The sequence below is a fragment of the Battus philenor genome, unplaced genomic scaffold (assembly GCF_028537555.1).
Source record: "Battus philenor isolate CCGP_79_NKW_IND1 unplaced genomic scaffold, ilBatPhil1.0.hap1 SCAF_6, whole genome shotgun sequence".
Lineage (NCBI taxonomy): Eukaryota > Metazoa > Arthropoda > Insecta > Lepidoptera > Papilionidae > Battus > Battus philenor.
This window is the reverse complement of record NW_027181726.1, coordinates 12,592,887-12,615,774: the sequence shown is the minus strand read 5'-3', so window position 1 is coordinate 12,615,774 and position 22,888 is coordinate 12,592,887. Positions and strand designations below refer to the sequence as shown.

General features: G+C 31.9%; 3 non-coding genes across 3 annotated transcripts; all 3 read right to left on the bottom strand.

Annotated features, from left to right (window-relative positions):
* Positions 1–584: 584 nt before the first annotated feature.
* TRNAD-GUC (transfer RNA aspartic acid (anticodon GUC)) lies at positions 585–656 on the bottom strand. Its single transcript has one exon. It is a non-coding gene; the product is annotated as a tRNA-Asp (tRNA).
* A 21,233-nt stretch (positions 657–21,889) lies between these two features.
* TRNAD-GUC (transfer RNA aspartic acid (anticodon GUC)) lies at positions 21,890–21,961 on the bottom strand. Its single transcript has one exon. It is a non-coding gene; the product is annotated as a tRNA-Asp (tRNA).
* Positions 21,962–22,816: 855 nt separating this feature from the next.
* TRNAD-GUC (transfer RNA aspartic acid (anticodon GUC)) lies at positions 22,817–22,888 on the bottom strand. Its single transcript has one exon. It is a non-coding gene; the product is annotated as a tRNA-Asp (tRNA).

Genomic DNA, 22,888 nt, shown 5'->3' with positions numbered 1-22,888 from the left:
GCTACAGGCTTTAATCAGCTATATTTTTAGATCAAAAGTTCTATCCTCTCTCTATGACTACGGCATCCGTAAATGAATGGTACGAGAGGGTTGGCTACATCTGTTTCTTTGAGCAACTCATCGATTTAATTAATATTCACTTAGAAAGTAAAACTTATGATTTTATTAATATCAAAATTAGTGATAACTAAAATATTCATCATTTATTATCATCATTTCAGCCATAAAACATCCATCATTTAAGACGGAAGACGTTGGATGCAGAGGACCTTGTACGCGGATGATCTCGGCTGAGTTCCGCTCCAGGACCTTATCATCTTAGCGACCATCTTTTCTGCGCGCTTTGTGACCTACCCTCTGCCATTTGCCAACCCGTGGAAGAAAGTCGACAAAAATAATTCATTTACGGATCTGCTCATTTCTGCCCAAAAGCTTGCTTTTGGGAATGATTATTTGTTTTAGACATTAACTCTATTTAAGTACAATTATGAGGACGCAAGAAGTAAACGATTAATTTGTTTTTGTAATATTTCATCAAATACAACCAGTTTCAATAAATGAGTAACCAGTTAAAAAAGAGATTTCTCCCCGGCGGGGAATCGAACCCCGGTCTCCCGCGTGACAGGCGGGGATACTTACCACTATACTACCGAGGATGTTATTGCATTTTTTTAAATTACTGCTAATATTGTAAAACCAATGTGAATATATCAAAAAAATTGTAAATGTTTTTAAAAATATTTTTAAAAAAATGGGTGATAGAGTTTCGAACATTACAATAGTGAAATCTTTATACATAAACACGCTAAAAAAGTAACGTCTCTCACGCATAAAGCTAGTATAATTCAATTAAAATAACTTTCTCATACATACGTGTAAAAAATGAAAATATGTATTTAGAAATATTTTTATGAATTATTTTTTATCTTCTTACTCCGTAACTCAACCAGATTGTTCTTTCAGCCCATAGACAGCCAATGGCCTTCTACAAAGATATCTTCAGGGCCAAGCCAAAACCGGCGCGCCAGGCAGGTAGGTTGGCAATCGCAGTGTGGTATTATGGTGTGCAGAGGACTCTACTGGCTATCCTCTGGAAACTTGTTTGTGGGCGCTGACAATCCTACATAACTAATGCACAAGTTGTGAATTATTCAAGAAAATGTCTCAAGAATTCAACCCGTGACCTACGACTGCTCGACTAGATAATCGGTATTATTTTTTAAGACGTAGCTAATAACATTATGAAGCTATAAAGACAACATCCGTTATCTCAGGAAATGAGAAACACAATGACACTAGGGACTTTTTTTTCCAATACTGTAAATCTTTCCATTGCAAAACTATTTGGAATTTATTTATGTTGAAACACTTAGTTGTGAACTATTAAAACACTGCATTAATTATTTGTATTACATTATTTGGATAGTTCATATTTTGTTAGAATTCATTAGCGAAAAATAATTGTGCCAGTGTCCGTTGAAAGCAAATATGATGCCTCGTTTATTACGCCGCTGTAATCGGTGAGTGAATTTGATTGGAATTTATTATATCTGGCAAGGAACCGAGCGTTTGCGCGATCGCACTGAAACTTTATAAATCTTGTTTTACTTTTAGTCTGTGAATTAAATTTTATACTTACTTTTTATAGAGTAACCAATAACATAGTTTTTAAATATCAATGCATAGACTAATCGCAGTCCATAGACATTAACACATGAGTAACATAAGCGGTGTTAAAAACGTCGAATGAAACCGACAGTTATTACAGGAATCACTCATCAATAATAGAGAATGAAAATCGACTCTAGAGATATGTGAGGTGAATATATAACACATTTGCAGTCAATTAATATATTGCACAACCTATCCACAAATAAATGGTTTCAGAAATAATAAATAACATAACGATAATATGGTAAAAAAATACGATTTCAAAATTCGGATAACCAAACATTACAATTAACTAATGTTTACTGTCTGTCCCTGCAGAGCTTGTTCTGCCAGAACTATTATTGGTCTCTCACATTCCGGTAGAATTTCATTGGATTCATCTGTTTAACGCTTTCACATCTTTAAGTAATCAGCTTGTATTAAGACAGTGCGTTATATTGTATTGTATTGTCTATAAAATTAGATAGAAATTAATATATGTATATAATTATGCTTTGAAAAAAAATACTTGTACTCGAGTTTATGGCTTTTTATATCCTACATATTACATTTAGTAAAGAGATTACAAAATTATTATTTTTAAAATAATATACTTTCGTACTTAGAAATACCCGTATGAAGATAAAATTATAGGTCGTCATCGCATTTAGTGTTACAATTAGAAATTAGTATAGTCAAGAGAATTGTTGCCATTAAATGATAATGTATACGTGAGCATTACAGTATAGATACGGGAACATAGATAATGACAAATCCATAACAATGCAATGATTTCATAGTTTTTAAAAAACAATTTTTTTATCCAAGTTATCACAAATATATTCAATACTATTGAACATTGTTTCTGTTATAGCCATTATTCGCTTATATTATAAACTAAATACAATAAATATAATCTCACAATCAGCTAAATTACATCAATTTAAAATAAATAGGTGAAAGTTTGGCATATACCTACGTGATCATATGTAAGATGTATTGATAATGTTCCGTATACCCAATTCATACTTGTTAAACTGTCTTCAACTACGGACCAAAGGATAGGTTAGGTTAGGTTAGTTATTTGAAGCCATGTTCAAGAAGTAACGACGACTCTATACGAAAACAAATCAGAGACGGTAAATATACTACATAAGGTGCTATCCTTTTTATTACTCCCACTAGGTGGGCCAACGACATATTTAAGTCGCGGAAAGTCAATGTGGATGATAGAACCATCGTGGCGATCTTTGGAGAAGACTTATGTTTTGTAGTGGGCGTCCATCGGGTTATAAGAAGAACTCTCCACGTGTAAAGATCTTGATTGCCATTCTCTAATAAGAACTTTTGTGTTTTCCAAGTTATTTTCTATTTAGTTAAGTTATCTAATTCTACTTTTCTTCAAATTATGTTTAGTAAGAACTTGAAATATTCGTTTACCTATTTGATACAAAGGGCGATTTCTTAAAGGTATAAAAGCTTTAAAGGAATAAAAATCTAGCTCATCCGCTGTCAATTAATATAGTACACACTTTCCAAAAATCAACGATTTCTAAAGCAATGTTAACGTAATAATAATATAGTATAAAAAAGCTTTTTCGACTTTTTGCATTAATTGCTACATATTAAAATTAATTATTGTCTAGAGAAGAGATAGCTCTTCCTACAGACTTTGTACTGCCTGATGTTAATGACTTGTTGCATTCCAATTAAAAAATTAATATACCATATTTCAGAATGATCACTTTACATTGGTGGTTGAAAATAAGTGCAAAAAATTAAAAGCTTTTTTGACAAACTCTTTTTATTATGACGTTTTAAATTATTGAAAGATTTCGTTTCTAAAATATGTTAAAATCGTGTATATAATTACGGAAACTAAGCTTTTTATTACGTCATGGCAAGGTGTAATTAGCTTAAAAAAAGAATTTCCTAATTTATAAACACCGCTTTATCTTGGCACACGGTTTGAATGTAATTTCGCTAAACAGCATGCAGTTTTTTTAACAAAGGCGCTTCCACAATAAATATATAAATGTTTTTCATTGTTATTTTTATACTTTTTATTTTGTTATGGGAGTTTTTTTTCATATTTCGTGCAATTGTTTTTCTGTTTTATTTATACTACGTAAAGGTTCACATTTAATGATATACCAAATGATTACTTATATGTGTAAAAACTTTAAATAGATGTATAACTCATCTACTGTCAATTTATGTATCAAAAGATCAATAGTTTCAGAAATAATCAGTAACGGATGTCGTAAAATTCGTTTTCAAATTTCGTTAAGTAAAATAAATCATTGTTAAATCTATCCTTGCAGACTTGTTCTGCCAGAAGATATAGGCCTTTCGTGGTCCATTTTAATTTTTATGTTTAAATCATTTAGTTTTAAATATTCATGTTGGTAAATATCCTATATCTTAAATATCTTTTACACTTATAGCCAATCATAATACAGGTCATAGAAATATAGTATTTTTAAGATTTTGCGGTGTAAGCTTTGCCGAAATCTGTAATCAAATTTTAAATGATTGCAACATATTTTACTTCCAATACAAATATAGTTTCAGAGTTTTTTTTTTATTGGACCAAACTTTCAATCACAGAAGGCGGGAGGGTGCAGAAGGCGTCTAGCCTAAGGCCTCTTATAAGGTAGCGAAGTCTGAGGACTTCCAGAAGAGGCACTGCACGAGCCTCACATACTATATATTTCACTGGATAAGGATGCCGCCGAGCTCTGAGATTGCTTTAGACGCTCCATAGAGTGGCTTGGCTTAAAGGCCGCCAAGTGGGGACCCCGACATAAGGGAGGCCGAGAGGACTGAACTTCGACTTAGTCTCTTGCTATTGCCTGATTTATATCAATACTTTCACTTGGGAAAGCGTTAGCGCTGGGAAAAGAAGTGGCGGAATAATCTCCGACAACGCTTCTTTGTAGAATGGTCAGAGGCTTGCAATCCCTGTAGTATAATTCGGTCTCGATTTCGACGAGACCGGTTGGATGGCGTTATTGAATGGCGAAACTCTGCTTGATAATGTCATCAGAAATCAACGTGAGAACTCTTCTCTTCTGTTATCGATGCGTCGTTATTTATGCCCATCAGAAGTTATTAGAATAATTTAATATATATCAAAGACTTCGATTGTAAGTGATGTTTTATTACTTTACAATTATACATGCTTATGTAAAAAGTAGTAAGAGAAATAGAGATCCTCTCTTGTTGTACCCATCATACCACTTGTAAACACGGTTTTACTAAGCGCGGCTCTTTAAGCTTTTATTCTGTTCGCATACAAGCCAGAATGCTAATTACTAAGATAAGTTTAAAGACCGTAAAAAACTTTGGTTTTTTAAACTTTTATTGTTACAAGAATAAACTAACTTACTATTTTAATAATTATTACAATAATATGGTTAAAGATCTGAATTACTTACTTACCAATTTATTTATTTTATCTTATTAATACTTTTTTATTCTACTTTTACTCTTTAAAAATTTTAATATCAAATAAAATATTGATGTTATCAAACCACGTTAACATTTATAGGTTGTATTTATAAAAAATCTCGTCGTCGTTGTTGTCGATACAACCCATAGTCGCATATGCAAGGCATATGCCTCCATCAAAGACATCTATTGGGGGTCGCGATCACAATAAGGTATTACAGTACGCAGAGGGCGCTGCTATCTATCTTCTGGATTTTTTTGTGAGCTATGGCAATCCTATATAACCGATACACAAAGTGTGAGTTGTATAAAATTTTGTACAGGAAATAGAACCCGCAATCTAAGAGAGCAAGTATCAATCCTCTACCGCTAATATATAAGCTATTTATAATAGCTTGCCCTTCTCCTCTTTTTGCTTACTTCCTTCTCTTCTTTTTTTAATAACCTTCAATATTTAGACCGTCTACTGATTTCTTTTATCTTGTTATAACTCTATCGTATTTTCTGGCGTTAAATAAATGAAGCCATTAAATGGTTGTATTATTTTTAATTTTATTACAGCATTATATTCTCTTTTAGTTTTATTTCTCCCAAAAACAAAACACTTATATAACTCAGAGACGTTGCGAAGCGATTCTCACGATATTTACGTGTCTTTAACGGCTTCATTGTCGCATCTTACAACCCAGTTACAATACTAAAGGACATAACGAGAACTTTAAGTATACAATAACTATATTCCAACTATTATTATAACAGTAAGTGGAAAGGTTAACTGTCAAATAAAGCGTCAACTGACGTCAATTGACATTTTGTATATGTTGTAACTTTTAAATTAATAATCTGTGAAATATTTTTGTAAATATTTTCGTAAGCATTTAAAAAAAATCTTAATGTTTAAAACTTTTAAAGGCACGGCTCAATAAACCTTTTTTTTCTCTCTCTTCAGCCAATAGACGCTCAGCACAAGGCACGGTCCTTCCTCTAAGATCGCCACGGTTACTAGTCATGTGCTGCCCTACCGACGCCGTGTCTACCTACATTTGGTTGCCATGAGAACCTTTCGACCCCAACTGCCATCGGTTGCAGGAGCAATGTGCCAATTTAGACAAGCAATTCTTAGAGCTACGTCGGTAACCTTAGTTCTACGTTCTTCGTCTACGGATCTCCTCATTTCTAATTTGATCTCGCAGCAGAACTTCGAGCGTAACCCTTTTAATTGCTCTTTGGATTGACCTTGAGCTTTTTATGAAGCTCATCGTAAGCGACCACGTCTCGGATTTATTTGTATTCCGCGTATTACTTTTACGTTTACCTGTATAATTATTTTTTTAAAATTCTAACCTCTTTTATAATAATGAAATTCTAAAAACATTAAACTTACATTTGTTTTCCAAATCAATAGAAAAATTTCGTACTTCTAGATTAAATAAAGATAATATAAAATTGGATTAACCTTTTTAAAAAAATAACAAAGATTTTTCCTGTACATATACTAACTGTTGGTAACTGTTAATTCCAGATGAAAACGTTTAACAAAGTTAAAAGTGTGTAAGAGAAAAAAATCACGACTTACACTTCATTTTCACACGTTAACGTGGTGTAAAAACAACCAACGGGTAATAAAGCTTTTAGAGTTTGTTGCACGCTTTGTAAGTAGATTTCACGGGAGTTAACATAATGGATATCATTAATGCTAAAAGCAATTTTCTAATGTAACAGCTAACTAACTTTGTAATATGCTATAATTTTAAATTAAAATCTGACTACGCTATTTTTTAAAAATAAACCCACTGGAAGTCAACAATAGATAGTATATAATACTTGATATGTTTTGTATATCCATTTACAGGGTGAGCAGGCTTTGTCAAGATTTGAAGAGGCTTTCAATCTAATTTTTCAACTAAATCCAATTCTATTGGAAATCTAGGGGGGAGCCATTTGTCCAGCGGTGGACCTCATATGACGAAAACGACGATGATGATAATATACTATTTTGCAATATTTCAGTACCGTAACTTTACACTTTAGTTAGCTAATGGTGTTATTTGGCGCTTGTTTTTGCGAGTCTTTTATATTTGAATTTTAAAATGCTTAGAATGATAGTCTCATTATAAAGATACTTTGCAAGAATTTTTTTTATAAAAAATTAATGCTTAAACCATAAATATAGGCATAATATTACTCGGGAAACGTCTATTAAAAATCATGAAAATTCTTTTCATTTTTAATTGAGTGCCTACGTTTAGTTTGCATATCTGAGAGCTCATTTATCAAGACGTTCTTGGGAGACACCGCTATTACTTTAAAATATGATTATTTTTCCGAACGATCCATCAAGTTTATTGGTTGTGTTTTTTATATACCCATACTCTATACTTTTTTAATACTCATCTGAAATAAGGCGGACGGAAAATTAATAAATGCATATGCATGAACCTGAAGCAGTGGTAGCCCAGACGTACAGGACTGAAACTTGCAATTGTCGGTCGTGGGTTCGATTCTAGAAAAACAATTTTAAATAACTCACACTTTTTGCGATGCTTGAACCTTGCATGTTCAAATAACACGTATTTCTTTACAAGAATCAAAATAATGTTGCAATTTAAAAATGTCTATAATTAAATTCTTCAAATATACAATTCATGTTCACATAACAATTTTTGTGGATCTATTACGTTTATTAATGTATGAAATTTTTAACAAAAAACTTAATGCAATATATGACAGTAAATATGGAGTCTGTTGTTAAACCTGTTTCAGTCGACGTCCACAACTGGACAAAGGCTTCATAGTTCCATAAGAGTGGGATCAGCCTGCATTTAGCACCTCCCAACGATTTTAATGAGAAAAAAGTGCAAGTTCCTTTTAATTTTAATAAAAAATAAGAAAACTTAAAATAACTTTCAACTTTTATATTTAAATTGGATTGTATTAAAATGTATATTTGTTTTTATTAATAAAAGTCTAATAAAAATGCGAATTGTTTCCGATACTTTATGTGGTTGTATGGCGAACTGAAATTGTGCAATTTGTAAGAAGAAAGTTTAGATTGAGGTTAATTAGTTTCCGCCTAAAGAAAAATATATTTTACAAAAATGTGTTCCGTAATGACTTTTTGTTTACGACAAAAGTTTTTTGTTCATCTGCATCGTCTGGTGAAATAACTTTGTATATTGCGGGTGTTCGTCTCTGCCCTACATTGGGACCATAAGAAATATTTTTATATTACTTTCCTAACATTATTTTATAGATAAGCATTTATATGCAAACGTTTTATTAGAAGGCAATCAAAACACAATTTTTTAACTTTTTAACAGGCAAACAAATTAAACTCTTTGTTGTTTAAACATTTACCAATTTTTTTTTACTTTACCTGTGGTTGGACAGGTTATGTCGCAATTAAACGACAACAATCTCCACAGTTTTTGTAAATCATCACTGTATAGAGACCCAGTGAACCTTCGTAAAACTAAATACCTTACCCAAGGAAAACCGGCCACTATAAATGTAAATGTAATTTAATATTTTAAAGTGTAAATTTCGTGCAGTGAAAACATAGTTGAAGATAATATCAAAATTAATTATTACTAACCAAACATAATTTAATAAATCTTATGAATCTATAAAACAAATAAGTGTCCAATAAAATCTTAATAACGCTGAGCAAATTTATCTAAATGTCCCAAGACAATTAATTTCGAATCACCCTCACAACGGTATTGACATTGCAAAGATGAAAATCAAAGATTGACATAGAAATGTTATTAAACAACGAAATCTTACTTAAAAACTTATTCTTGTAGATAATCGACAACATTGTGTTGTGTCTACGAAGTTCTCCTATTATTATACCTTTATAGTTAAAATCCAAAAAACTTGTATGTTTTGAACAGCTGTGCTGCTGCTATTTTTTGTCATTGACAATTGTAACTAGCGTAAACGTAACTAATTTACTTATTCAGGCCGACGGACCCTTATAGGCCTCGGCCAATACATATTCCACCTGGGATGGCAGTCCTACGATGCCTAGCCTAGACTTCTTCATGGTACTGGATTTGTCGTCTTTCGATTTAATACAGTTATCAGAGTATTTATGACATATTCAAAAATTTCTTAATTTTCTAATATTATATTTCTTTGCCCTAACTTATGATTATCATATTCATAGGAAGTAGCTTGTAAATAACGAATTAATATTGTTTCATATTTTGTGTAATATCAACTTTCCAAATTGTTTCTAGTCTACAAGCAGTTTTTCAATATTATTTATGTTCAAACGTAGTGTTATGAGCATAATTGTTATGTACGAGTATATCGTCGGATAAATACTGCATGTCTTTACTTTATAGCAACTACAACAGAGACTAAACTTACGAAATAAATTTTCCAATCACATGGCACGTTATTGTAATGTATTATCGCAAAAAAATAATTGGTCTTATACTTTTAAAGAACTTTAGAACCTAAGATCCATCTAAATAAATAGTAACATTTTTTCGTCAAGTACTTATAATTAATAAACATATTAATACAATATCATGTTCCGAAGTAGCCATAGTTGATAAAATAAACTTGCCTAGCATTTACTTTCATTTCATTTAGTCAGTTTCTTGAGTTTTCTTTATTGTTATATATCAATATAACAATAAAGCATTCCCAACTTTAACCTTAGAAGCACTGCGTCATTAATAATAAAAGCTAATTTCCTCTATTGATACAAAGTACATGAGGATATTCCTATATTTCTCTTATATTTATTTATGTAGAAAGATGTTACAGAATCAATGTTTAGGTTGCAATGTTTTATTATTCCTTTCATGCAAATTAAGTATAAAAATTCTGCAACGCATTAAGCAGAAAGACACGTCATGATAATATCATACATCTTTCAGCTTAGTTTCCACTTACATCATTTTTATTATTAGCAGAGGGTAATAGTCATTTTATTTGCGCTGATCGTGATCTAGAATTTCTTTAATCAAGCTCTGTCCGCGTATAATGCATTCTCTGAGTCGCTAATGTTGCCATATTGAACATTCATCTACTATGTAATATTGACTAAGTTTTTACATCAAAGATATTTTTTATGTAGAACATATATAGGTTTAAAAGCTTCAAAAAGTTGGATAGAAACGGTATATTAACGCTCCCTATCCATCCATTCGAATTTATAAATCACGTAATAACGATACATTAAAAAAATCGAATTACCAAAAATCAAAATTAATTATTATGTACTATCTCTCCTTGCAACCTTTTCCAGAAGATATTGGTTTGTGCATGCCTATAGAAAAATTAAAATAATGTATCACATTTCAGACTGATAAAGATGTAGAATGACTGGAAATACATGTAAAACCTTAATAACCTTTTACATCTATAACTAATCTCCCTGAATTCGTGCAAAATATATGCAATTAAAAAAAAATTATCGGTAGTATATATTTTTAATTAGCACAAACCTAGTGAGTACCACATTTATACGAACTAATTATGAAAGAAGTAATTTAAAATAAAATAAGTTTCTTTTTCTCCTGCGCGCAAAAAAATTAGTCTTAAGTTAAATAATTACATAACACATGTTGAATGTTTCACATATTATGGTGGTTTTCTTGCCTGAGACTCTTTTTAAGTTCAAAACAGTTAATTGCATTTCGTGCTGTGTAGTTTGGGTTAAGTTAATTAGAAAGAGTCTACTACGTTTCCCTCCGTCTGAGTGTATGTAAGAAGTTTTAGTTTTATTTAGGTACTGCAAAGACGAGCATGAGCATGTTTAACAAAGAGCTTGTTGTTTTAACGACTCTATAACATCTAAGGATACTGACTTTATTGATATTTTTTATTTTAAATATTACATTAATAACGTAAGTAGTTTTTAAGAATCTTTATTGAAGTCTTCTGGGTGTAGGTGTGTGATAAGATATATTTTAAATGCCGCAACCGTCATATAGTTTCTGACTTAATGTTCCTTATTCACTATAATTACCCCCGTACAATACCAACCACAGATTACATCACCCGATTTCCAGAATGTGCAACACCCACAAGCGGCCGATACTCCCTCCATTCCGCAACGCGCATACGTATGACGTGGTAGATCGAATTCGAAAGCACTATAATGGGTAGTTTTACAGGTCTTGTTGTATTAATCTATCTTGAAGAATTTGATTCAAACTTTTTGGTTAAATGAACGGCTATCGGTTATCTAGATAACGAAATTAATGTTATGAAAAGCCTTTTTTGATACCTTGAAGCGGCTTAATTGCCAAATAGTTCATATGACGTCAATAATTATCAACATCGCAAGAATGCACTCCAAATTTAAAAAAGTTTGGATATTCTAGCTTGTGTTTCAAATTCACTATACGATACGCTCATCGTAGCGACCTTAAGGAAAAGCCTATGCCTTGCAGTAGACATCTATCTCCTTACACAATAAATTATTATATAAGATATTTTTATAGAAGAAATGAAGATTATATGAATATTTTCACATACTAAATTACGTAAGCATGCGTATTTATGATGAATAAAATGATAAAGAAATGCAGGATTGTTTTCATTAATTTAAAACGTATTATTTTACAAACGAAAGTTTCCGATATAACCCAGCGAAATAGCAAGTTGTAGTGGCCACATAATAGATAGCCGCTGGTACCTTAAGGTATCTTGGCTATTGGAGTGAAGACCACGGACCCGCAAGAGCAGCATAGGATGTCTCGTCGCTTGGTGGACAGTCGATTTTATGGATTATATAGTCGTCAAAAAACGCTGGATCCAGGCCGCTTCTAACCTGCCCTATTGAGTCTATGTGGTAGACATATGTCCAGCTGTGGACATCTTTAGACTAAAATTATAATGATTACTTTACGTTTCATACATATCAAATAAGCTTTAGAAATGAATACCAGTACACAAACTGACAGTGATCAGTACAAAGCGACGTATGCACAAAGGAATACATTAATAAACAGGAGAGAACGTGTGATCTACCTTAATACATAAGGCAGTTTCGCTTCAGAAATCAAAGTCCAGATGACCTTTAGTTTGCAAGTATAATTCAGTGACAATTTTTTCTCTCTCAAATATTAACGCCACCGCGTGTAAGATAACGTCAGGAAAGGTTCTGATTTAAAATAAAATATATTTTATGATTTGGTTTGATTCAGGTATGTGGAATGGCTAAACTTAAAACCACCAAGGTGTGAACAAGTCAAAATTAACGGATAAAACATTAAGAATTTTTCTAAAAAAACTTTTTATTATAATTCAATAAAATGTAATATTAAATTAGTATCAAGGATATTTAATAGCTAATAGAAAGTAATAAATAATAGTAAAAAGTAATAAATAACTGTATCTGTAGGAGTTGAGGAAAGAGGTGATTGAAGTGAGGCGACGCATGAAAGGAAAATTAGTATTGTATGGAATGTTAGAACAATTGTAGAACGTAAAACGAAGAAAGAAGTTCCTACGACAAATTAAATATGAGCCAATAAATAAAAGATTATGTGAAAAAATTAATATGATTTTAATGCCATGTACAATAAATACGATAGGGGAAAACGGTAGCCCCCAATAGCGGGAGTTATTGAAAAAGAAAAAATATATCAAAAATTTAACAAAACTATTACCGTGTAATTACGTTATTTTATCACAATAATAGTTTAATAACAATACATGTCAGCAAATATATATTGTATCTAAACTTTTATAGTTGAGGGAAAAAAACCAGCGCCTTTAAATTGGTCAAGCAATTTCCTAGTTCATGGCGTGGAAAATTGGACAGCTCCTATTATCCCTCTCTAATCTAGGCTATAGTTCCTTGTTGCGTTTATACAATGATTTATAAATTTAAAAGAAAGTAAAATAACATAATAGATACGCTTATAAAATTTATTAATACGTAAAATATAGATAAACCAACATATGCACATACAAATAATTTTAATTTTAAGTTACTTGTGCATAGGAAGTATGATTTGGATAATGTTATGTTTAATCTTTTATGCAAATGTACAGGTTGATTGGTTAGAAGTTTTAAAAGGTGAAAGTATAAAATTATTTGTTGTCGATTAATGTATAAGACACCCTATCCAAAAATCGATAGTTTCCGAAATATTAAATACGGATTACTGCAAATTAAAATTAATCACTGTTTACTTTCTGTCCCTGCAGTATTGTGGACCGCTAGTGTGCAACTTACTTAGTGGCTTTGCGAATTTCAATAAAGTTTCAGAACGATTGCAACTTGATAATAAGTGTAAAAAGTTTAATAGTTTGCTGAAAAATAAGCTGTACCTTCACCTCTTTATACACACCATTTATTAATCAACCTGTATAATAACATTGTTATGTCAAAAACAGAGGATCAATGACGATTCGGGTAAATTTACAAAAATAACTTAATTAAGTTAAATTAACTTAGGTAAGTACATCTCTGGTTAAATAACTTTGTAAATTGTGTTTTGTTAATTTCAATAAAAAATTATGTTTTGTGTGATAATTTTAATATATACAATAAACAACAAAAATTGTTTTTCAAAGTTTTCTTTTCATTTGGAAACTTCTCGATTTTAATCCATGAACCCATTTACGATTTTAGTTCGTTATATAGGCACGAAAAGAGGGTATAGACGCGTTTTGAAAGCTTTGTTAATACATTAACAATTTTTGAAGTTTGCCGCCGGTATATTCATAAGCCGATTCGATGTACGTAACTTTTCCATTAAACTCGTTCTTTTTTTAAATGTGATTTTTAAACATATTTTTTTTTAATCACAATACTTACACTTTCCCTTTTTGACATTTTCATTTTCAGATGAGGGCAACTAGCCTAAAAGTCGGGAGTCGAGACTTGAACAATTACATCGTCATTTAGTCATTATTTATTTTTAAACGGTTTTATTAGATCGACCCGTACGGAATTTGTTTATTTGGATCAAAATTAGAAATTGAAATTTAAGCACCTTCCCGTTGTCAGATTGATCTGAAATTTGGTACACACATTTAATTTAGATGACAATACAATATAATAAAATCAATAACATTATAAATCTAAGATGGCCGCCGATACAAAATGGCGGATTACATATTTTCCTTAACTCCCTCAATATAGGTATCAAATGAAAGGGCTACACTAGTAAAACACGATGATTATTTTTAAAAATTTAAAATTCAAGATGGATGCCGTTCCAACATGGCGAACTAGGTACATATTTTTCCACAACCACCACAATATGGGTATCAAAAAACCGTTTAACTTAAAAGTTTTTTAAATGTATTTATATGATTATTTACAATCATCACATGTGTTAGCTATAAGAAGAATGCCAGAAGAGACTCATTTGATACGAACTAGAATCAGATGAAGAATTCATTAAAATATTCCTTCAATTTAATGCTGCAACGGTTCCCAAAGTACCCTGATCTCAGAAGAACCCATAACAAATTAAGACGTTTTTTTTTTCTCACATAGACTTTTACTGTATTGGTGCTAAAGCAGTGTGAACAATTTTGAACAAACGATCCTTTTTAAATTGCGCCCATGCAGTTATTATTATTCTCAAATAGTACCGTTCTCTACATTATATACATAAATTTCATTACCTCTTTGATGTGACCTAAGTAATTATAATGACTATATAAAGATCATCATCATTTCATAGGTTATAGACATAAGCCTATTGATAGATTTCCAAAAGGACCGCTTGGAAGCGCCACACATCCAGCATTTTCCGACAATCTAAAAAAAATCGTCTGAAACCTGGTAGGCGTATTGCATACCCTATATGATGTACCATGTTATGTACCTACTCCCATTATAATATATATTTAGATTTATTTCGCATGCGCTTGTTACAAAATAATTACAAAATTATATTAAATATATAAAGTGTACCTTAAATTATTGTCAAGCCGAATTCGGGTATGGTAACTCTAGCCTCAGGAAATAATTAATGAAATCTATTTTTTTATTAAGTGACCATGTACTTAAGTTGAACTTAGTGATAATTAGTGTTAAAATGGTTCGAAAAAGAGAATTTAAAAATTTGAATTTTAAATTATTATTTACAGTATCGTGAAAGTAATTAAAGGGAAAATTAATATTTAGTAATTGATTAATTATCTATATATTAATAATTTATTTATTTCTTTTAATAATTTAAAAATAGGAGCATTGATTTTTTAGGTTAGTTTCCGGTCAATTTCAAGTTTGACGTTGAGTTATGGGAATTTTTTTTTATTTATTTCTTACAATAATTTAAAAATAGGTGCATTCTTTCTTCATTCTTATGTTAGTTTCCCGGCGGTTTTAAGCTTGACGTTAATATATGGGATAAATTATTTATCATTTATTTATTTAATATTCTTTATTGTATACGTTAGGATATATTTTATTATGATACATTATTTTATATATAGGATAAATTACGTACATGCACTTATATATATACATATTTTTTCATAAATGAATAAGTGTGGGCATATAGTGTATTATTTATTTAATCGTTATGTAATAAATGACATAATCAAGCTATTCTTACTTTAAAATACCTGTTAAACCCGGAAAACGTTCTTTATCTACTCAGTTTTCTGTCTATCTGTTCTGTCTATTCTATCTAAAGTACTCGTGATACTTTTTAAATCCAGAACGTAATCAAGTTTCCTTCTTCTGAATTGCTGCTCTATTCCTTTTCTATAAAATAAAACCTATTTTCCTTATCGATTAAATTCAGTTACGCTGTCAAGACGATTTTAGTTTCAATGTTAAGGTACTAACTTCCGCGGAGGAAGTTACGATTAGTTAGCAAAGCAAATGCAATTTACATAAATGAGGTTTACTTGTGTAAAACTTTGGTTCAATTGAATGTCATCGGGCATATTGCAAATAGATTCAACATCATAAATAGTGTGCCCAAATATTATCAAAGAATTTTACATAATCACATCTTTCAATATTATTTTTTTTTATATAGCGTATCAAATAAATGTGTTTTTGGATCGTGATCATTTAGACTAATAATATGTTTATACAAAATGTATTTTTTTTAAACGGCTTCAATTATCTAAGGTTAGATCAGATAATTGAATTAGTAGATAGAGAATATTTTCTTATAAAACAAGCTGTTGGCGCGATATTCAAGCTTTCTGTTAATAAGTTTTCTTTTTAGTTTACATGAAAATAAACCCTGTATATTATTAGATTAAAGTGAGTTAATTCTTCTTCTTAGTCTGCTTGAAAGGTAACGATCTATTTTAATTATACATATGTATGGTGTCCTTAAAGAAGTTTGTCTGTCAACCTTATGGGAAGAGCTCCTATGCTGAGCGATCGGAAGACGTTTGAATCCAACCAGTTTCAACCGACCCTGGTGAAAATTTACGGGGTAGGCCATGTCCATCAGCGAATGTTCTGCAGCTGAAATGATGATGATGATATTGCCTCGATTAAATAAAAATATTTATTTCGATTCCAACGGTAATATTTAATTAACTTTTTTTCCGAAAAATAACGTAAAACGTAAAAAATTCCCGTGTACTACTAAATTATTAATTCCTAATATAGTTAAGAATCTATTATGTAAAGTAATAACTCATTTTGAGTCACATTTAAAGAATCTAATCCAGAAACTATGGCTCTGTTCTCTTTCCACAGAAGCGCTTTTCACGTTGATTGTAGCGTGACCCGCGGACGTAACTCTGAAAAGAAACACGCAGGATGATGAAATAAACATACACATTTATTGACTATACACGCAAGAATAAAACTACTAAATGTTTACACTACACACATACTACAACTAATGAATTACAAGCTAACTATACTATGTTACGAGACACTCTTCAGAAAGTTTTTCAAAACTATTCCTTTAAAGTTTTTTTCCAAAGAATAAATAAATGATAATAAAAATAACACAAAAACTTAGAAATATCAAATTGCTAGATTATTCTCGGAGGTTGCGAATATTTAATAACGTAAAACACAAAACTAAAAAAAATAGATGAAAAATTTTATAAACATTAAAGCATTCAGAAATATATCTAAAAATATTAAATGGAATCAAATCAACAAAGACGCGAAAATGTGAGGCCATAAAATAGTCTATTATTTCTGCGTTCAATATAAAATTATGTAAATGTAATTACGTACTATAACATCTATTGTCGCAAACTGAACGCGTGGGTCGAAGCAAATCTTGTCTACAAATATTTGAGGAAGCGGCGGAGAAAACATTTATTGCCAATTAAGTCGATATTTATTCGGTAATGTAATTATCAATTTAAATTGGAGATTTTCAGATTTAACGAGAGAAATATTATACCAACGTCAGTGGCGAATTAAAACAGCACGTCTGAGGAATAATAAAGAAAATAGGTCATTATAAAATTTCAGGCCAGTTTTAAAAAATATAACTTCAGCCTATACATAGTTTACTTTCATGACAGTGGGCAGATCTCAGACGGTCGCTTGAGCCTAAAGGTTCTGAAGACTTACTTATTCTCTTTTTTAGTTGTTGCTGTTAACCCGAGCTTTTACTGCTTCATCGGAGCTGAGTTCACGGAGCGGGAGGATCCGTGTCCGAGTTGCATAAAGGCGTACCAAAGCGTTCTATTTGTGTAGAGCTGTGTGTTGTTTGTATTGGTGTTGTGTGTATGCAGCTTGTGACGGCAGCGTCCACGCTGGTGGTCCACCGCGAGCGAGCCAAGGAGGGATCCAGATGCTCGGTTCGCCCACATTGTTCGCGATACCGGAGTGTGCGACCGCTCGTTAAAAACGGGTTTTGTGGTGTGGTGAGTAGCATTTGGTTCTGCTGTGTATAACCCGGTGGCCTGTGAGGATTGTCGCAAGTATAGTGGGTTCTGAAGAGGAGACTACGGATCTACACGCGTAACGTAGGACGTATACTCAAAAGATAGAAAGACCATGTTTGTCTTCGGAAAACGTTAGGTGAAGGCTGCTTCCCTCCGGTCTTATTGTAAATCTATAGGAAAGGCTTTTATCCAGCAACAGGCATCTTTCTACTGAAATTATGTTTGTGGTGGTGGTAAGGACGATGATGTAATTGTCAGGATATTAAAAGTTTTCGTAAAAAAATTAATGTGTACATCAGGAAAAATGTTATTCTGAATAAAAAGTCGTAATACATGCAAACCTCTGACCCTATTCACATAAATCAGGTAGTTTATTTTTATTATGAAAACGAAAGCGAACTTCTACGTGCTTCCAAACATACTGATTGCATATAAATATTCATGGCATACGGTGGTATTAACTTGAACTTGTATTCCGTGGAGAAAAATTAATCCATTTTGTTACAAAATAAATGGGCTATGCATTAGAAGACATTGATATTAGGTAGTCGTGCAATAAAATTTTCTTTTCTTACTTAGGATGGACTTCCGCCAGGTAACGCCTGATTCCATTAAATACATTGATATTAGTTACAGATGATGATTTTGGAATATTTATAATATTTAGTATTATTATTTTTCTGTCATACTCACTAGAATAGTACCCCGGTGTTTCTATAAGGAACAATTTTTAATAAACAAAAAGTTTAAAAATTGCATAAATATTGCTTGGATATTACTGTAATAATATCTAAATTACTTATTACAATACCCTTTAATCTACCATAGACATACGAGTATGTCATGAATAACTTTAAATTTGTGATTTTTAAAAACAGGCCGGCGTGTCACAATATGTGTGATAGATTATGTCTTGTACCCTGTGCAACGTTTTTGCTCTCCACACTTTTTACCCACTATTTAAAATTTTAATGAACTTACTATTATTGCTGAATAGCTAAGTGCTGATATGTATCAGATATAGACTCGTATTGGTACATATGTGGACAGCCTCGACCTCTAAAACATATCTATAATAATTGAAAATCATTAAACGACGTCGATTTAGATAACCAAATAAAAATAAATAAAGGTCCGTTCCTAGGTTGCGTGTTTTGAATTTAAAATTGTCCAATTACTCTACAAATATCAATATAGATTATCTATATTTATACACACGTATACACACTTATATATGTATATATATATATATATATATATATATATATATAGAGAGAGAGAGAGAGAGAGAGAGAGAGAGAGAGAGAAAGAGACTAGTATAACTATACTAATTTAGGAAGAAGCTATTGCTTGTATATTTGTTAATCCTCCAAGAATAAATTTTAAACATTTTTTATTTTGTTAAATATTAAAATAATATTTTGAATACCATCCGTAGTTTGGTCCCTTCGGAAAGCATCGAATTAGAATAACTCCCCACTTCGAAAGACAACAAAACTGTGGTACTCCCTGGTCTCAATCTCCCCGATACTCCGTAAAGTGTCCGCCTTAAAAACCTAAAAGCAGGCTTTCCACTCTGTTACAAAATATGAGAACATGAGCAAGCATAGCCAATGTGAAGAAGCTTGAGCTAACAACACTCAATGCCATCACAGCCGTTCAGGTGATAAATTCCAACATGCATAAAACATAAAACTTAAAAAAATTCAGTACTTAAAAAAGTAGATAGTAATCTTCTTTAAAATTATATAAAAATCATGAAGTAATGCGTTTTAGCACGCTTAAAAAAGGTTCCATATTCGTTTATCATAGTAATTTCCGCTTCGTTGAGTGAATATTTGTGTCAGTAAGCCCTCTAACATAGCTGTGCTCAGAAATAGTTTGCATACGAGGAAGCATTGTTCGCGCAAGAATCGCAGGCATGTTCATGATACTAGTAAGACGCGCCGATAACGTCCCATAGTTCTTATCATACAAACAAAACACGCTATAAATATATAGATACAAAATCGAAAATCTAAGGATTAGATAGAACAGCCTTCTTAACTTTAAAATCGCTTTTACTTATTTTCTGTGTATATGATCGACAGAATAACTAGAATTTCAATTTATAGTCCTAAACCATCGGGCTCAGCTAGGTAGACCGATAAAATAGACAAAATCGCGTGAAGTCCGGTCATTGAGACAATCTTTGGGAAAGGCCTATCTATGCCTTGCTGTAGGCGGCAAATATGATGATGATGAAGCATGCAACGGCATTTTGTTTTCGTCTCGGTGGTCACCTCGTTCTTCTTAATTTTTATTCGTTCCTCCTATATCTTATTTTATTTTGACAGGGACTTTACATGTATATTTACTTTGCTTCTTTCGTTCACCACATTATCTCGCACTCTATCCTTTTCCTTCCTTCACGTTTTCTTTCATTCTCATTGAATTCATTTACATACATCGCCTCTCATCATTCGCCACATTTTTGACAATATAATTTTTTTTTAATTGTATTGTTTGATTTGAATTCAATTTTTTTGATTATGTCGTATTTCTATATTACATTAATTTTTCTTCACCTATATACTTCTTTACTTTTACATATTGCAAGAAAGTGTGGCGGTATCCTGCTTCCCTCATTAAAGAGGCGATGCTGCTACTGTCTATTTTGACAATTTTATTTTCTGATCTGTTCTGATGCCGCAAAATGCGGTACTGTAAGAGATTGCGTGCATCACGGTCTGGTCCATCGCAGAGCCACAGATGCACGAGAGACTCTCTTTGAGTTTGAAGCTATGCAGGTATTCGAAGATTTCCCCTGACTCCGTGAACATTTGGACCAGAGACGTATCTATCTCGGTTTTTCGGAGCGCGCTGCAGACTGGCTCGACGTCCGGAAAAAATATCCTCAATGCTGAAGCTGTCTCCTGGGCACCTATCATTTTCTGATCGACTTTTGCTCTTAAAGCCGTCCTTGGCTAACTGATCCGCCTTCGCTTTACCCTCCGTCCCCGTATGTGTTTTCTCCTAACAGATCTTTACACTATTCGCTTTCTCTTTCTTTTTGTATATATGGGTGTATGAAAAAAATGTATTTTCTTTTCTCTTGTAATAGAACAAGAAATTTATTTATTCAAAAAGGTATACTTTATATATAAATAACCATATACGAATATTATAAAATTTAGTTGAAAACAAGCTTTGATTTAAAAATCAAGGCCGATATCGCTAGTCAAAGTTAAAAGATGGCAAAATGTAATTTCATTTGATTTCATTAACTGCGGTTCTCTTAAATTATGTCACTTTTTCTTACTCTCACTAAAACTATCTTGTAATAGAAACATACAATGAGTAAACGATTATTTCATGTTTATAGTATGTTAAATACACGACGTAACAAGAAGAACAAATTATATTATTTATTTATTTTTGTGATATAGTTTTGAATAGCCAAAGACACGTTATTTTATGAAAAAAGTATTATTAATTTTTATTTACCATTATTTCTACAGAATTTAATATAAATTTATTTGAAAAAAAATATAACTACAATTCTTTAGTTTAACGAAGCCAATGATTGAAATTGCGAATTATTCATAGTCTGTAGAAGACTGGAATTTCGATAATCGAAAATAATACTGTTGATGATTGCGAGAATTATTCGGAAATAGAAAAAGGCGTTTCATTTATATTTTACACGATGCATATTATCAAACCGCTGTTATTATTATTGGTGACAAATAACTAAAGTCAATTTAATTTTTTTCCTATTTTTAATAGTATAAACATATATGTTTGTATTATTTTTGATCTTGTTTGAGCGTAATCATCTACCAATATTTATGTATTTTTCATAGAGTCTAGTAAAAACCCAATCATAATTGTATATCCCCAATCATGAAATTAATTCGTTTCTTTTTTTATGACTTGTTAATAATAGATATTAAAACACATTGTGGCTAGAGAATTTAAAAAAGGTCTCCCCGGCGGGGAATCGAACCCCGGTCTCCCGCGTGACAGGCGGGGATACTTACCACTATACTACCGAGGATAACAGTTTATATTCTAAATTACATAAAATGACTACAATACACAATTACATGAAAGTAAACATTACATTAGTGCAGTATTTTAGAATATTATTTCACATTCATATTATTTTAATTTTCTTGAATTTGATCCCAAACTGAATCTTCGTCTATCAGCTGTCTATGTAACTGAACATCATTCCTCTAACAGCAGAGAGAAGCAAAACTTAATGTTAAAGAACTTGGATGTAACGGATGATATGTTCTTCTTTTCAATCGATAGACCCTCACTGTAACACGTTGCGCTACCCGCATCCACTGACTTTCCTCAACCTTAGCTATGTTGTCGGTCCACCCAGGCGGGAGCCTACCCACGCCACGTCTACCTGCTTATGGTCGCGACGGGAGAACTTTTCGACAACAATGGCCGTTCGTTGCAGGATCGATTGGTTCTTGGTGTAAGGGCTTCAAAGGGGCGAATGTATAGCTGATTAGCTGTCAATTAATGTATGGTAAGCCCTATCACAAAAATCAATAGTTTCAGGTGAAATAACTTAAGTAAGAAAGAGAATTTTCAAAATTCGGATTACTACATATTGCACCTAATTATCGTTTACTATCTGTTCCTACAGACTGTACTACCAGAAGTTATTGGCCCGTAGTATTCCAATAAAAAAAAGTAATTAATTACATTTTTCAGAGCGATCACTATATACAGTATGATTGGAAATAGGTGAGGTATAAATTTTTTTGTTGGCAAATGAGCTCACTTTCACCTATTACAGTTTTTACATCTGTAACTAATAACCCAGTATAAATTACTTAATTAAAGCCTCCTCAGATCCATCTGATCGTATAATTTGCCAAAAATGTTTGTTCTCCCCGGCGGGGAATCGAACCCCGGTCTCCCGCGTGACAGGCGGGGATACTTACCACTATACTACCGAGGA